General features: G+C 34.3%; 1 long non-coding RNA gene across 1 annotated transcript in view; it reads right to left on the bottom strand.

The window, feature by feature from the left end:
* Positions 1–11,006: 11,006 nt before the first annotated feature.
* LOC107756437 (uncharacterized) overlaps positions 11,007–18,975 on the bottom strand; it is a 14,686-nt gene continuing 6,717 nt past the window's right edge. Inside the window, exons 2-3 of the long non-coding RNA XR_001641812.1 lie at positions 14,327–14,444; positions 11,007–11,034 (exon numbers count right to left, since the gene is read on the bottom strand). This is a non-coding gene — a long non-coding RNA (uncharacterized LOC107756437). The remainder of the gene's footprint in view (positions 11,035–14,326; positions 14,445–18,975) is intronic.

Here is an 18,975-nt window from a genome sequence, read left to right as displayed (position 1 = left end):
TCCACAATACAGGCATTTTTCAGTGTTTGACACATTGTTAAATTAATTTATTTGATTGAGTAATTGATTGATGAAATCTTTTTGTCCTAACCAATTTAAGGCAAACAAAAGCCATTAAATGCATTTTTAAGAATGTTTACATGAAGTAAAAATAAACCATGTTCAATTCGTATATTGTGCTGGATTTATTTGCTTTATATGTTTGTTTTTTTACATATTTATAGATGCACCATTAAAACAGAAAAAGTCCTGTTTTTTTACTGTGGGCAGACCTTCAATTAACGGAAAGTTTTTGTTTTTTAATTACGGTACAAAGCCCGGGTAATGAGCTGCCAGTACTTTTTCCGTTTTTTTACAGAATTGTTTTTTAGAGTGTACCCTTTTACAGATGTGCCTATTTTCTCATGAGCTGCTCTCTAGTGAGAAAGATTTGTTACCTCCTCCTACAATATCACTTTTTTTACTGTAAATAGAAGTGAAAATTCCTTCACCCTTTATTTAAGAAATGTAGATAGACCATATTCGCACTATAATCATCACATGACATGTCTGGCATTTTATAATGACAACCAGCAGTTTTCTGTTATTAGTCCATCTGTTTATAAATTCATATTTCTTTGTTTTAAAAAGCATCACTTACTCGTTATGTGTTACGTAAATGGAATATGAATTCAAGGTTCTAAGCTTGCAATATTTAAATACTTCTATTGAAACAATTTTGAAATATAAATATTCAGAAACAATTTGGAGTTTATATAAGCTTTAATCCCGTTCACAATAGCAAAAATACAAACGAAGATCTGGAGAAAACCAACAGGTGTGGGACTCTTGAGCTGAGTAATGCATATTCAAAGCCATCTTTAATTTTCTCTGCTCACTTTCTGCCTCGAAAGGTTCTGACTAGCTTAAACCTGACACACATTGTATGAAAATAAAAGATAGATGAGTCTGCTCTCTGGACAGAGTGAGAGAAAGCAAGCGGGAGAGAGAGAAACAGACAGACAGACAGAGAGAGAGAGAGAGAGACCACTAGGTATTTACAGAGTCAGAGGTAAAAGGAATATCTTCTGTAAAGAGTCCTTTTGGAGGCAGAGGCTTACTTTGAGGCCTTCACTTCTGACGTGGTTATCTCTTTCCAGAGCCCACTATTATCTCTCAGCAATGGGAGACTGAAACAGACAGCCAGTAGGACTACAGCTCATACTTTAATGTATACTGTATGAAGTAAAGTTTATAGGGAGACCGGAGTTATAGTGGTCACATAGGGAAGTTGTCACAAAGAGTGCATCTCAGTAACTATACATTATACAACTATACAAGTAAAATTGTACTTTTTTCCCTAGCGGAGGATGTAAATGTTAGTTTGTGAACATGTAAGTGAATATAATAAAACCAGACTAGCACAAAATAAAGCTAAGGTCAACTATATACTGTACTGAAGGCAGATTATAACGAAAGAGTTGATGTGCATATCAAAAACAATGATAAATACATAATTGTTCCACAAATTTCAGGTCAGGGAAAGTTGTCACAGTTTTATCGGAAGTGTTGTTATTGTTACAATTTATTATTTAAAAGTTTTGATGTTTCGATTTTTTTAATGTTATCTTGTACATTTTTGCAGTTTCATTAATTGTTTTGTACCATTTTTAACTGTCTAAATTTAACTGCTATTTAATAAAGATTCCAGCAGTATTATAAAATGTGTAGTTGGTAAAAGTAAAATGTGTGATGACTATCTCCAGTCTCCCTTTGAAAATGAATATTTTGATACAGTTTGGTACTTATATAAACTTTAATCTTCGTTTCAGTAACAAAAATAAAACCCATGGATGTTTATGAACTGGACTTTTAGAGCTTTAGAACTTTGGGGTCCTAATAAACAGAGAGAACTATAAATTATACATGAAAAAAAAAAGCTATGGAGAGCTAGAATATTCAACTTAAACAATAGATGGTCATATTTTATTCAAGATGTGAAAAAATGTGAACATTAAAATATGCAAGCTAAAAATACAAATGGAAATTTATGAACTATACTGCTGAAACTAAACAGCAAAACCAGCACTAAAAAGTACAGATAAAATATCTTTTATAAAAAATATGCATACTGACTTCTGCAGATTGCTCTACTTTATTCAAGCTTTTTAAAAACCTTGCTGTTTGACTGATAACCTATAGCTGCTGGAAAATGTCATCAGTACAATGTCTTTGGTTGGCTGCTTTACAAAAAAAAAAAAAAGGAAATTAGATTTTGTAATTAAATGTTGGTGTTGGTGGGTAACATGCTCTTTACGAAACAGAACAAAATAGCTTTCTCATGAATCACAGCTTCATAGGTCCAGTTCTTTTTCCATCTCTATATAATTCATGTGATGACTTAAATCTCACTCCGAGGGCAAGTGAAAAATCAAGCAGGGATACTATTTAAATGCCATTCAGCAATGGAACATGTTCTGGCGATTGCTGTGCTCACATTTTTCTAACTTTTTTACAACAGCTTGCCTGTATTGAATAAATTATCTGTATTGAACCATCCAATCTATCAAATCTTCCTTGCATCCATCAATTCATCTATCCATTCAAATATCCAATTCTAAAAGAATCATTCTGTAAAGAGACATGATTTTTTCCAAGGTCTCCGAAACAGATTTATTCTCAATTAAATTCGTAACACAACACAAAGCAGGGGGAGAGGGAATTAAAAATATAGTAATATCTTTGCGATGATTCCCTTCATGTTTCTGGCAGACTTAGCTTTGGCAGTCAACCTGGAGCACCACAGCGTGAAGTTAATCCACTCACTTGGCTTTAACACAGAGTCCATGCGTGCACCTGAAATATGATTGTCAAAGACATAAAACAATGCAGAAAAATAGTGCATAATAGAGGCTTCTAATGTAATTCAGTCATTGTTTCTCAGTTTCATATGTTCTGTCTATTTGTGTATATAATCATGCCACGTTTTGCACACAAATCATTGTTATTCACCTGTATTTCCGTTATAATTCTGGAAAACTACTTAAAAAAAAATGAACACTCCGTCTTCTACCAGCCTATTTAAAACCATTTTGTTTTCACCTTTAGCTGTACAACTGAGTTGATATACAGCTGATAATTACTTAAATCTAATTAACAGTGTATTCACTGGAGCCTTCACAAAGAAAGAAAAAAACTAAAAACTTTGGAATTAAACATTTAACTTTAACTTCACTAATGCTGACTTTCATTTCACCCTGTCTACTGGAGGATTATGGGGGTGTAATCCTGATATGGCAATATTATGGGGCTGAGTAATAAACACCTTTAGGTCACACATTCATCAAATTTATGCAGTAGTGCCAAGGATGTTTATAATACCTGGAGAAAACTATCCTATTAGCATTCTCATCCATCTCAATGGCAGTTGCTCTGCTGGCGCAGTACACAATTTGAATTCTGCCATCTTATATCTATAGCTTTATCAGTGCTTAGTTACATATGCAAATCAGTTGAGCCAATAACATGAACCATAAATCAATCAATCTATCTATCTATCTATCTATCTATCTATCTGTCTGTCTGTCTGTCTGTCTGTCTGTCTATCTATCTATCTATCTATCTGTCTGTCTGTAGGTGAATAACAATGATTTGTATGAGTAGTGGCCAAAAGGAGGATATGTTTGCACAATATTTGCTTTAATGATTTTACAATTTCGATTAAACCATCATAATATGAGTGTGTTAGGAAGAAGGAAACGTGGTTAAGGTGTTTAACAGATAAATTATTTGGCAAAAAGGCAAAGAAAATGGTTTTGGTAATGAATACCATTTATGCAATTTTCCATTAACAACCAAAGCATACCCTACCACCATTTTGAGCCCTTGAAAATGATTTTGCATACTAGAGAAATTTTCATTTTATAAAAGTCATTACCTAAGCTGATTAGCAAAATGAGGCTCATAAATTTTTTACATTAAAAAAAAAAGATAAATACCTAATGCTCAGTCGTGACAACTTCTAAGTGGGTCTCTTGGATACTTTGTCTGTATAGCTCATTTAAATCGAGAAATATGATGGCGATTAGGTTGGCTGATCGCAGTGCACCTTGAAACCAACTGGGAGCGTAAGCAGTGAATACAGCAGATTGTAATATTAGAACAAATGCAACAGTCGTCTCTCCGGAACAGATTATGAATAAAATTCTTGGCCTTAAAACAGTAGGCCTGATTGTTAGTAGTAACATGCACCATTTTATTTAGCAAAGTACAAAAATAAACCCACACCATCTTGACCCCTCATGGCCTGCTTTTCCTGCACAAGGCTTCGTGTTTGTGAGTGTGGTTGGTCTGGGTGATTAGGCAGAGACAGTGCAGCACAGACAGTCGTATAGTTGCCTGTATCGTTCTGTCCCCTGCTGATAACATTGATGAGCTTTTACCTTTCAGCCTGTCTGTCAACGCTGTGTGCCAGACACATAAAGGGGAGAGAATGAGAGAAAGAATGAGGGAATGATGGGATACGAGGAAAAAGGAAGGACAGAAAGTGAAAGATGCATGACAGACTGACCTTCTATCTGAAAGAATGACCTCCCATAATCTATTAGATTGCAATCGATAAGCAGATCAAACGACCATCGCTGCTTCTCTTTTGTTGTGGAACAAATGCTGTCAGTCCTGTCAACAAGGCTGTCAAAATGAAAATCAGAAGATCCACTACTATCAGATTTTAACATTTGCTAAAATGTTGAAATCATTGGACAGGTTTGTTTAGCCAGACGAACATCAATTAGGGTTGTTTAATTCCAATTTCGGAGACAATACTATAAATTTCAATCATTTTCCATCAGTTCTTAAAGATAGAAAAAAAAGAAGTTCAAGTGAGCTTATTTTTGATAAAACAGCAAGGGAAACAAGCTAAATAGAAATAAAATCAAATGTAAAAAAAAAATCCTATTTTCTGATGTTAATAATTTGTGTATAAATTTAAATAAAATATTCATTTTTAAACATTTGGTCAGCCTGAAATGAATACATTTGTTCATGAGTATTATGAGTGAATCACTGAATCATTTTGAATTTATTTTTTTGAGTGAATGAGTCAAATTCACTCATGGTGTTCAAATACACTCACTTTCCAAGCCTACTGGCGTAATGATGTAATCTACCGAAAGAGCAACTGAATGAATCAGTGAGTCTTTTGAACGGAATCAAAAGATTTGAGTCACTAGGATTACTCAAATCCTAATCTAATCCGTTTTACTAACTGTTAAGGCTCTTCTAGTAATAGTCAGGAATTTGGAGTCAACTCTCAATTCCCAATGGCTCAAAGAATCAATTCTTTTTAGTATCAATTCCAAGCCCTAACACTGATGGAAGTACACTTAATGAATGAAAAAATAAAAAAAAGTAAGAAAGCAGGAGAAAACCTGAGAACAGCACACGCAGAGCATTGCTTTAGTGTGTGAACCGTCCTGATGAAGGATGTGAGTGAGCACATGCAAGTCTCTCTCTAAACATTGTTACTCTCATCCAGGTGAAATCACACTTCCTCTGCTTCCCATTACACCCAGTCTTTGTGTCAGCATTGGTAGGGGAAAGGTTATTCAGACACTAATGGTATACTAATGGCTTATTGTATCCTGATGATGTTAACAGATATTGTGGGCTCTGAGTCACACTATGTGGGCCATAAATTAAAACATCTCACCAAATTCACCTCTCAATTATTTCTCACGTAAGTGTCAATTTCACCTCAGCAGTTTCTCTTAGTTTCTTTGGAGAAATAAAAATAGAAACCAATGGGCCTAGGTGTTATACGAATATAGAGCTATAATGGTAATGTGTAAATTAGAAAGTGTTTTTTTTTTCTTTTCAGACCCCAATAATCTCACAGTTATCTCATTTAGAGCCTCAGAAAAGATCTGAAAAAGACAGAAATAAAAGAATACTTCTATTCTCACAAAGGTGGCAATTATCAAATATACAGTAAAAATGATAATATTATGAAATAATATTATTTAAAATAACAGTTTTCTATTTTAAGATATTTTAAAAGGTTATGTATTCCTCTGAACCTTTTAACTATTGAATTTTACACTTTTTTTCAGCAAAAAAAATTATATATATATTCATATTCATATATATTTGCTGAATATATATATATATATATATATATATGTGTGTGTGTGTGTGTGTGTGTGTGTGTGTGTGTGTTTTCCCTGTGTCAGGAGTGACTGTGAAGTGAAATGATTGGCCAGCTGCTGCAGGCCACCTGCCTCCCCACACAGAGGTGACACAGTAACCGCAAGTCCTCCTGCTCCCTCCTGCCCTAACAAACATTCATTAATGACTGAACCACTGTCCTGAATTAGTAGCACACTCTCTCATTAACTGCCCAGAAAAGCAGCTCCCATTAATAAAATCATACAAAGTGGTCCTGTAGGAACATACAAGTGCTAACATACAACACAGCGAGAGATGTAAAAATATACATCTGATTTTTCAAGGGCAATTACTTGTTCAAAATACAGAGCACAGAGATGCACTGCAAAAATGTGTCCTTTTATGTCCTTAAAGGGATATATACAAAAATGGAAATTCTGTCATCATTTGCTCACCCTCATATTATTCCAAATCCAAACCTTTATGAATGTGTAGAAGGTATTGGGAAAAAATCCCATGTTTTGACATTTTCATTGTATGAACAAAAAAGTTTTGTGTGTGTGTGTGTGTTTTGCAGAAAAAAAGTTAGTCCTACAAGTTTAGAACGACATAAGGGCGAACAAATATTCATTTTTAGGTCAACTATCCCTTTAACAAATCTCAGGATACTTTGCTGGTTGTACAACATCTTCAAATTTTAATACAGTATTTTGCTTTGTAATGCTTGCTCAGATTTACTGTGCTGAATCAGGATTTTGCACTTTGTTGTTGCCTCAGCTGAAAATGGTCACATAAGATCATAACAAAACTGTCTCATGAATATCAATTCTTCCTAAATTATCCCTTATATTTCAATTAAACAAAATTATTCTTGGCATCCTTGCACGTCCAACCCCCATCAGCAATGGATTGTAAATGTCTTCCTCACAAGATAACCGCTTGATGCAAGGCCACTCGACAGTCTGCTGCAATCCTGTTTAGAGTTGAAGTGAGCTTTGGGCCATTGGCTCCTCTGAGCGGAGGACTTGGCAGAGCTTTCGATAGAAATGTGTGAGTGGGAAGCCACTGATAGTGTGAATCCCTTTGTAGTCAACTAGAAGAGCTTTATTGGTAGTGCACACTGACAGCTCAGGGGTGCAGAGTAATTCATTAGTTAAGGAAAATGCTTGCGGGTGGGGAAGAGACTGAGACAGAGAGAAAAAAGGGTTGGCTGTTTGGTACTATGGCATTAAATTTAATTATATCAAATTCTAGTTCCTTGTACGTCTTTAAAATCTGATCCAGATTAAATTGTATGTTGCAGAGATTTATGAAGAGCGTTTTCTGAATTTGTTTTTCCACCTTGCTAAGCAATGTTCAAGAAACCCATTGTCCCCTAAGGCTCTGTATTGATTCAACCACAAAGCTTAGCTAAGCAGAAATGTTCATGCATTCAGTAGATGTTTCGGCTTATTCTAACAGATGGAAAAATAGAAAGGGCTTTACAGCCTCATCATTTGTTTTCATACCTGTCTCTCAGTTTAATTAGCAGCGCTAACTGTCCCAATGTGTTTGGTAGCTGTACGGCTAACCAGATCACATGGCTTCTCGAGCATCTCTCTAGCTGAATCTGGCAGCTTTGCCACTGGAGATTGAGGGATCAGAGCATCTTAAGTGTGATTTCAGAGGCTGCAGGTGCTTCTGAGGTGGGGACACTTCTGATATTTGAGAAGTGTCTCAGCCAGGTCTCCTGAACTGTTAGAATCCAAACACAACTCTAGAACAATTGTGTGATGATCTAGTGTTCCCCACATTCTTGTGAGATGCCATATTTCAACACCAACTCATACAATAAAATCTCAATGACAACTTGATTTGAACTTGGTAATGGATATGACAATGTTAACGTATTTGGCCTTGGCGGAATAGATCTGCTACACTGCAGCTGTTGGTTATTGCTGTTGTTGATTATTGCTGCTGCAAAGCAAAAACAGGAACAAGCTAATGCCAATACCTACACCAAGCACAAGTAGCTTATATAATAACCCATAGCAGATCTATACAGGTGGAGCTGGGGAAGGTGAAGGGTTTCAGAGGAACTCTGACAGTGCGCTGCCAAATGCCAAGCAGTTTAACGCTGTGAATATCATCAGTTTCCCATCAGCCTGCGCCATCTAGTTTTATGACAGAACTTATATATAAGGGATGTAATGATTCACTCAACTCACAATTAACGATATTGATTTCCCAATACATTTTTTTAACAAAATGAGATTTAAGACAAATTATAAATGAAAAGGTGCCCTTTTATTATTTCTCAGACAAAATGCTCTTTGTGAAATGTAACCGTCAAATAACAAAACTAAATGTAATTTTGAAATTCCCGTTCAAATAAATAAATAACACAAATACAAGAAATCTCTTCATATAAACAAAATAAGATGCATTTTAAGATGCAACCACTGCATTTTATTCACGATAAAAACAGAGATGCTGCATACATGCAGCATGAGCATTTTTTTATTTAAATTAGATATAATTTCGAAATTTTCAGCAAAAACTGAATCATCTGACTTTAGCTTTGTAAAATGATATGTATAATTAAAGTAAATGATGAGAACATTTTCATTTTTGGGTGAACTATCCCTTTAACCTTGCCCCTTTTTTGTAGGCAAGTTCACTTAATCAGTCCCATTCATATGCGAAGGTCATTTTTATCATTTAGACAAACTGCACAAAAAAAAAATCACACATGTTGTTCCAATAGCTCAAACAATAAAGCATGCGCTCAAGGTCATACAACATCATGTTTCAATTCCAATACTAGTTGTTCTTCTTCCTCTGAAAGCAGCTGCCAAATGCATTGATATTGTTTTTTCCCCTTAAAATGGAACTGAAAAATTATGAAATTCATCATGATTAGTTAAGAAAAATCATCCATCATCTCTTTAGGATTCCAACAATAAATGATGTTTATAGCTTCATTTAAATGTATCTGATGTTCATTTTTAAATTATTAAAGATGTTCAATAACACCTCATAGTTGCCATTGTGAACGAAATTATCAACACGAACAAAAACCACTGGAAGCTCTCTGCTACCACTTCAAACATTTCCTCTCCTCTCCAGGGAAATGTAAAGTGCCTCTGAATAGCAGCACCTGGAGTCGGTCTACGAGGTCAGACTGTGTGGTCAATATCTCAATCAAAGCAAAAGAAAATTCCCCTTGGCTTTTATGTGCATAAAGTGGTTGCTTTTGAGGCTGCAAAAACTTTTCACTGGACAGGGTAGACTAATCAATATCCAGGTCTGCAGACACTGACTGTACAGCTCTCTGAAGAGGTCTTTTGAGTGTCCACATACAAACAAGACTTGTCACATAAAGCCAAGCTACAGGTCTGTCCAACCCCATTGTGAGGTACGGCCCAACTTTGAGGACAAAGGTAGATAATAAGTAAAGCAACCAAAGAGCTGAATGTTGCCACTGATTCAGAGTAAACAGGGCTGACTAGCAATAGCTCTGGCCAAGAGGGAGTTTTATTGCAGGGCTAGAGTTTAGAGGAAAACAAATGGAAAAGGGGGGCATTTGTGTACAATAGATTACAGCTTCACTGTACAACCATCATGTGTGTTTATATTAATGTACAGGCATGCATACATAACATATAGTGGGATCCAATACAGTATTGAATCAGTGGAACACACACACAGAATAAAAACATCCCATTATATAAGGTCATTCACATATGCATGTATTTCTAAAATGTATAATTATAACTAATGGTTTTCATAGCATAACTCTTCCACCCTCATATATACACATACACATTCATCCAGACACATTTCTGAATTATTAACACTAAGACTAAAACATTAATATGGGACACAAGCAGAGTTAATCACCCAAAAGCAAGTGTCTGAAAGTTTTAGTGAAATTTCAGTTGATGATTCAGTTTACAAACTGATACACCACCCCATTTAAAGTTATTGAACTGCTAATGTGTATGTATGTATGTATGCAGATGATCATTTGTATTATAGAAGTAGCAGAAATTATAATTCAAATATAGATGTGGTTGATGCTTCAAACAGAGAACACACTCAAGAAGCTTATTTTAGGTTCAGTATAAGCCACCCATGAAATTGAGAAAGACAGTGCTGTGAAAAATTGCTGCAAAATGTTTGGAGAATTAAAGTCCTTGTGTTGAAGCCTTCCTGAGTTTATTATAATGCTCATGGTTATGTTTTGCCAAGTATTTAAAATGACTAAAAATTACTTTATTAAAATTTGAAATGAACAAAATTAAAGAAATAATAATAATAAAAAAAAAAGTCATGAGCCTGCAAAAGATATCGGCATCTCGATCTTGTCATGGCTGATGTTGTCTCTACTGTATACAAAAATAAGTAAATAAATAAATAAATAAAATAGTCTCTATACAGTATATGTACTATATGATACAGACAGTATGTATATAGATGAATACATATTGCTTTCATATTTGCTATATAAAAAAGTACTCTGTTTAAATTATAAAAATAAATTTGCTCATAATACAGAAAAGAACTCTGGGATGGTAGCTGAAAAACTGGTTAGAGAATAGAGCTTGGAGATTTGATGATTAGTTGGGCATTATGCAAGAGAGTGAGTGTAATCAGAAAATCAGAGTTTACTAATCATTTCAAAATAAAATTAATAAAGGCTGCTGTACTTTTTAAGAAGCTAATTTTTACAAACAAACATACACACCAACTTACTCCGACATACACATTTAAAGGTAAAGAAATGAAAATTTGCTGACAATTTACTGACCTTCAGGGCTTCCAAATCTGTTCCAACATTACATCAATCGCTCATTCACCAATGGATCATCTGGTGAGTGGGTGCAGTCAGAATGAGAGTCCAAACAGCTGATGAAAAAAAAGCAATAATCCATAAGTGAATCCACATGACTCCAGTCCATCAGTTAACATCTTGTGAAATGAAAAGCTGTACATTTGTAAGAAACAAATCCATCATTGAGCATTTTAATTCGCTTCTGACCAAAATACAAGTTCATAGTCCATAATAACACTTCCTCTAGTGAAAAAGTCCATCTATTTCATTTTGGGTGAACTTTTCCTTTTAGTTGCCATTAAAGGTATACATCTTTAATGTAGTAAATGTAATACTGAATGAACGAATTTAATGTAATACAATTTAAGTTTTCTTTTTTAATGCATTGGTGGATTTAGTTATACATTAGCCTTAATGGACCAGAGCAGCAAAGCTTTAATTTGACTGGTAATTAATGCACCACTGATTTGGCGTGACCATAAGGGCTTGCACAGTTGACACCCCATTCACCTTGTATATTTGTGTGTGTATGTGTGTTTATTTGGTCAGGCTCAACGCCACCAAGGTCTCCAGATGTGTAGATAATTGGACAATTCTTAAAGGGAATGGAACCAATTAAGACTCGAAGCAGATAAAGCCTCAGTCTCCCTTGGCCATCAGATGCTCTCAGAATAAAAAAAGATTTAGTTCCACTCCCATTAGCATGGTGTCCTCATACTACAGTATATTTAAATAAACTGGAATATATGGCTCAAACATTTTACTGCACTATTCTACAAAAGTGATTGCTATTTATACATAACTGCTATAGAAACACGCAAAAGTCACATCACATACTAATGCCAGACTGAGTTTGTTTTCAATGCGTATTAGTGTTAAAGTTGTATTTACATCAACAGGCAAATCTTAAATATATCGCATCATAACAACAAGCTGTTGCATTGACAATCTCAGCAGGGAAGTAAAATTATTCCTCGTGGAAATGAGTGAAATCTCCTCTCGCCCGCCTTGTGTCTCACAGCAGGCAGAACACATGATATATTTCATATGTGATTTACACAATTTAACTTTGATAGAAGCTCCACGGGCAGCTAGTACTCCACTTAAGAATTCATTCCAGTCTTTCTGCACTAGCAATGATATGCTAGCTAGCTAATTTGCCAAACAATAAATCAAGAGCTGACAGTTTTACAAAACACCAACAGTGGAAAAACTTTGCAATAAGCAGGTCTGTCACTTAAAGTTCCCAAAGTGAAATCTGCAATTTGGTATCTGCATGCTTCATCTATCATATTTAAGCCAGACGTCTATTAGTGCGCTGTAACTCGTTGGAGACAAGCTCTCATCTAATTGCCCTCACCCTTAAGTGCTTCACATCTCTGATGACAGCATAGCCATCTGCATTTTAATGTGCTATCATTATAAAATAAATGGTGTGAGGTCCTATATGCTGCTGAGTTTGTCTGAAGTCAGTTTGAGTTGAATTCTTGACAGCTATTGATAGACCAAAATTAATAATAAAAATCATTCTTGGCTGAAACCAAACCAAAAATTGAGGACATTTCGGGCCAAAAAGCCAAAGTTCTTATTTTAGATTGACCTTTGTTTTGATTGATTACCAGTATATATACTACTACTTTTATTCTGCAAGAAAGGTGTCAGTAAAGAAAGACATTGGAATAAATTATATTTAAAATATAAAAGCAGATATTTTAAGTTTAACTAGTTTTTGACTCAAAAACACCCAAAATTGAGGTTTTGCTGTACCTTTAAACTCATGTAAATACATTTGAGATAAGAACTGGGTACTTGATGTGTGTTTACATGAAAATATGGTTTTAAAGATTTAAGTTGCTTTAGAGTTCTCAACTAGAAACTTGCTTTCAAAAACTCTTCAATCATTAAAATCTTCCCAGAGATTTGCATAAAGAAACAAAACTAGCCTTAGTGTCTTTAGGTATTACTTCAAACTGTCCTACATTTTAACATGTTGGTCTGTGCAGTGAAACGAACTGATAGGTTGTCTTGGCTTTCTCGACAAGTGCTACCAACTCCAGTATCCATTTCCCCTGCTGCAGCCGTTCGATGACAGCTAGCTAAACTACATGGTGATCACCATCCATCACAGGGGTCCACGGTTATAATTCTGTGTTCTATATCCCTGCTTTTCATTACTCTGACTTACGAAGTGAAAAGGGAGGCAGCGTTGAACGATCCGTGCTGTTAATTCTCTCGTCCGGTGCTCCTTTATACCCTGTTCTCTCCATCATCAAAGTAATTACAGTTCCCGTTTTCCCAAGCTGAAGGTGTAAAATTCAATCAGCAGTCAAGCAAATTTAAATCCCCAGCTCCGATATGTAGAGGCAACAGAGCACACATTATTGATTTATCTGTTAAGCCCCTTTTTGCTTGCTGTAACACTGCGTGTGCATAACTACATAGCTATTCCCTTCCTATTCCCTTCATTTTCAAAACAATAAATTATGCACTGTGCAAAGCATAAAACAAGCAGTTTTTACTGCGCTCGATCAGTATTTCAAGGGTTTTTGACCATAAGTCCTGGTTAAATGCTCTCTCAGGTACTTTTTAAAATTTATGAATATTTTATATTAAAATTACATGTAACTATTGGGTTTTTGTGCAATAGAAGGTAAAATTTTCCAAAATGATATTCAATAACTCATTACAAAAGTACTGACAATACAAATAAGTGTAGCATGATTTTCCAGTATACTAAACAATATAGTGGCTGGTGTAAGTAAGTAGGTAAGTAAATAAATAAATAAATCTATATTCTTTACTTGAAATAATAACATAATATACAAATTAACTGAAATAAAATAAAATATATATTAAAAAAAAAAAAAAATTTTCAGCTAGTTTCCAAGGCAAAATATATAATTTTAGTTCAATTTTAATTAAATTGAAGTACTACAATAACTAAAACTAAAAACAAAACAATAAAAATTTAGATAAAAAAGACACACACACAATTACTATAACTAAAAAATAAAATGAAACCAGAAAATATATAAGAATAGTAGTATTATAATCATCATGTCAATTGATGAGCTTGTTATGGAGTGAGCAAAGTGTTAAGTTTAAATCTTTTTAATATAACAAATACAGTATTAGCAGCACATACATTATTATTGTGAGTTATAACAGTATAGTATTATACTGAGTTCTAACGGCAAAGAGACTTGTCAGGAGCAGACTGCTTACCCCATTTTTTGAATGCTGACAGATAGCACAAGTAAGAGGGGGTGGACAAGTATAACAGGGAGCTGGATGGAAAAATGTTACCCGATAGGTCACAACTCATTTTCAATGAAAAGGGTGAGCGTAACAGAGAGTGGGCACAACCTTATGAAACTGCTGTGATGAAGTGAAATGCATTTCTTGCAAGAAATGCCCCATGCCGCCCTAAGCGACTGCCTAGCCCATGTCTGGAAATCTGTTTGACACCGTCCATCCCTATGAACTTCCAGAATAAAACAAAAGAACATGTTAGAGATTCAGAGATTTTCCTGCTTTTGCATTTTGTGTATATATATATATATATATATATATACATATAAATGCATACATACATTGACCAGCTGACAAATACCCAAATGCCCTTAGAATGGTTTAAGCTGGTTTTCTCAACAAGAATGCATGACAAAAACCTGTTTATCCCTAAACATTGTCAGCTAAACTGCATTTAAGTAGTTGAGGCTAATGTTGTTGTATTGCTAAAATAAAGTGCATTCATCTTCATCTCTCTCTCCCTGACAGATTCATTTAGGAGAGGTGTGGTGTTTGAGGTGTCGTGTTTTTTGATTCTTCCTGTGTACTGTATGTCTGCCAAGGCAAAAACAATGACTCATCCCGCATGTCTCTCCTGTTACACTGTTTTTCCATTTCCAAAGCCCATATTCCTGCTCAGCTTACAGAAGAGGAAGACTGTCAATTGCCATGTAAATAATATTACCGTCCTTCTCATTTGCAGGTATTACTCAGCATGATATTGAGAAAATAGAATTTACTCGTGCCTTATTTTTAAATTCAGTTAAAAAAGGAACAATCCATTTTTATTTTAAGCAACATATTTTTAGAATTAAAAATCATCCACTTAAATATTTTTTTCTTTACAATAACAAAATATGCAATACAATAGAAATTATACAGCTATAATTACATTTTAACTGATAAACACACAACTAGATAATTATAATTATATACTAGAGCCAACTAGATAATTATATTTTTGGTGACAAACCATTAGAATTTGCAACAACAATGTAGAACACGTTACGGGAAAAGCAAACATTTATGTTTGCAAGCCATTAACACAAATTATATACTAGAGCCAACTAGATAATTATATTTTTGGTGACAAACCATTAGAATTTGCAACAACAATGTAGAACACGTTACGGGAAAAGCAAACATTTATTTTTAAAAGCCATTAACACAATACTGGATCTCTTTTTTTTTTTTTTTATTATTATTATTATTATTGAGACCTCACTAAAAAGTTACAGCACTTTCACTGGGGCAGTATCCTTTCAAAAAGGTTTTAATATGTATACTTCACACACTAATATGTAATTTGGGCTACTAATATGTGCCATTTATATGTACTGTATAAAGATACCTTTTACAGCTTCATAACGTTTTTTTCTGCATGTAAGTGTAATTTTTTACAAAACTAAAGGACTAGTTGGAATTATTTCCTGTTGTAATCAACATTAAGGCACAAATGCTGCTGATTAAGCTTAACTTTGTAACCTGAAACATTACATTAAGAGGTTTTTACATATCTAAAATTAATACCCTCCACTTTTGTGAGAAAAATCTAAACTAAGTGCTATAAATTCTAAGACAGTTTGGCTCACATCCAGCACAAAAGTGAAAAAGCAAAACAGAGCCTGAAAGGATTAATAAATGATCTACTTATAGAGCCCCTTTCAGTATATGTTTGTCTTAAAATTGTCTCTTCAGCGTGCCTGTGCTGCTGTTCTCTCAGAAGGAGAGCCTGTGAATCTGAGCCCATTACAGCTCTGTGCTGTTGATTTACTACAGTCCTGACTGAGAGCGCCACACGCTTCTGTGTGTGCAGGCACGTGTTGCACTCCACTGATACATGGCCAGCTGTTTGCCCATGATAAGGCCTTTGCAAGGAGAGGGAAGAACCATAGAGAATTCCATTAATCTAAGAAAAGCAGTGCTCTCTGCTGGTAAGCCATATCAGTATAGAAAGAAACATCTTTCATAGGGTTACATCTATGAAATTGAGTCATAGTTTAGATACTGATACATATAAGTGGCCCTCACTGCGATTACACTGAAAACGTAATCTAGTTAGATTGTGTCAAGATGGAGTACTAGTCAATGGCCCCAGCAATAAATAATGTTATTGTTTTCATTGTCTTGATCCTTGTAACCTCTAATAAAAGAGGTTATGGCACCAAAAATTTGTGAAACTTCACACAGGTGATCAGACAGCTTATTAATTGTAGTATTTTATAGTACTTTGTATAATATGTGTCTATATTGCTGGGAATATAGACACATATTATACAATATAATATGTGTCTATATTCCCAGCAATATAGACACATATATTGGTGTCTATATTGCTGGGAATGTAGACACCAATATATGTGTCTATATTGCTGGGAATATAGGTGATCAGACAGCTTATTAATTGTACTATTTTATAGTACTTTGCATAATATGTGTCTATATTGCTGGGAAATAGTTATATACAAAATAAGAATCAAAGATGAAGAAATGATAATTTAATAAAATAAAATAAAATAAAATATTGATGACATGACAACTTGGTGGTACATTTAGGGCCCTATGATTTCCGCAATGTGGAAAACAGGGACGGAATTGCAGAATACAGTCAAAAAATTTAATTTACTGTATAAAGAAGAATGTCATGGAATTTGCCAATTTTTGAATGAATAAATCAAAAGTCAGTACACTTAAATCTAAACGCGATATGGACTAGTGTGTGTTAATATTAAGCTCTAAAAACACTGTTTAAATATGAATCCTGCATGTCTCTATATCGTCATATCATATAAACAGAGAAACTTAAAGCCCTTCACAACAACCTGTCAAAATAAAAGTTCGGTTTAACTTGAAGAAACTGTGACAGAAATATATTGATAATGACAGTACTACTACTAATAAAAGTATTATTAAAACATTATTTTGAAGGAATATTTAGCAGAAAAAAAATATTTACAAGAATTTATTTATAAAACCATTAAAACAGAATTCAGAAAATTAATGGAACACTAAATTTGAGGGGGAAAACATATTTCACAGGGTCTTAAAATGTAATTTTTGTTAAACTTTTAATAAATTGCTGTTAAACTGTAAGTTTCAAGATTTGTTGAAACAAGCTGTTCCTGTGTGAAATCTTGAAACTTACAGTTTAACAGCAATTTATTAAAAGTTTAATAAATGATGAAATATGTTTTCCCACTCAAATTTAGTTACATTTCTACCAAATTCTGTGTTCCATTAATTTTCTGATTCAAGATTTCCATTAATTAGACATGCTTTTGATTAATAAAATTTAAATGTAACCATTAAAACAGAGTCTGGAAATATTAAAATGGAAAAAAAAATGGAATCCAGAAAAATTAAAACGGAAAAAATGAAATTTGGAAAAAAATAAAAGGGAACTTGGGAAATAGGGAAATAGGGCACTAAACATTGGTGTCTATGAGTGATATAATTCTGGAGTTTAAATCTCAGAAATGTAAAATTGTCTCTGTTTATCAGCTGATACACATAAGCCACTGAGGCACATTTTATTTTGTGATTTGATTAACTTGACCTGTACTGTACAGCGGGAAGAAACATTTTGTCATGGATAGTTCACATTCCTGCTATGATACTGACAGATAGCAGCTGAAGTGAGAGGGGGCTGAGAGGTATAGCACAGGAAGCTGCTCTGACAATTTTACTCGGTAGGTCACAGTTTATTTTCAATAAGTGGGGTGAGTGAAATGGGTACTATTCCTTGAAACTGCTGCGATGAGTGATAAGATGCGGAGTGCACATCTAAAAGCAGACAGTCGAGAACGTAGCCACCATAGGGAACTACTATATCACCTATGCCAGGATCCAGCACTGTTAGTTAGGATCAAGAAGCACTCTATAATACCTGGAGAAAGCTATCTGTTAGCATTACCAATCATCTCTGATACAGTTGCTTGGCTAGAGCACAAAGTATTTCTAGACACAATTGTTTTTGAGCATCTGTGCCATAAATGCCATGAAAGTAATAACTCCAGAGTTGAATAAAAAACGGTGTGACATGCTCATGCTGACAGATTTGTCCTTTCAGTTAAGGGAATTTTTAAGATATTGATCTTTTAGCAAAGAAAAAGAAAGAACAGTAGAACAGTTTAGCAGCTGAAAAGCTAAATGTTGCTATGGAAAGTATTACACAGTGATTAGAGCAATCGTGTCTTACCTTGAACACTGGTAAAACAAAAGGGATGTTTTTTTCTAAAATGAATGCGTGTTCTTCCAATGCAGATAGTTTTATAAATGGTGAAAAGTTAGCAATTGTTACTGAGTTTAATTATCTTGGTTTAACGCTGGATCCAAATCTTAGTTTTAAAAAACATGTAAAGAAATTGGTAAGGACTATAAAATATAACTTGATCAATTTTAGACAAATTAGACAATGTCTACCCACTGATGTAGCCAAGACTTTTATGCATGCTACAATCTTTTCTCATCTGACATACTGTCTGACATGTTGGGGTCAAGCAGGGGAAACTGTTATTAAACCTTTAAAATCTCTTTATAAACAGACCAATATCACCACTGTAGGGTTTTGGAGAAATAACATTTTTTGAGCTTTGATAATTTTAGACTTTTCTCAAATTTGTGTATGGTATATAAAATTTTAAATGGTTTAGCCCCTTCTATACTTCGTGGTTTTGTCCATTTTCGCTCTACAGTCTCTGTAAGATCTACTAGATCATCATCTA

This window comes from Sinocyclocheilus rhinocerous, unplaced genomic scaffold, assembly GCF_001515625.1.
Source record: "Sinocyclocheilus rhinocerous isolate Xijiao unplaced genomic scaffold, SAMN03320098_v1.1 scaffold111, whole genome shotgun sequence".
Classification (NCBI taxonomy): domain Eukaryota; kingdom Metazoa; phylum Chordata; class Actinopteri; order Cypriniformes; family Cyprinidae; genus Sinocyclocheilus; species Sinocyclocheilus rhinocerous.
This window is presented reverse-complemented; position numbering and strand designations above follow the sequence as displayed.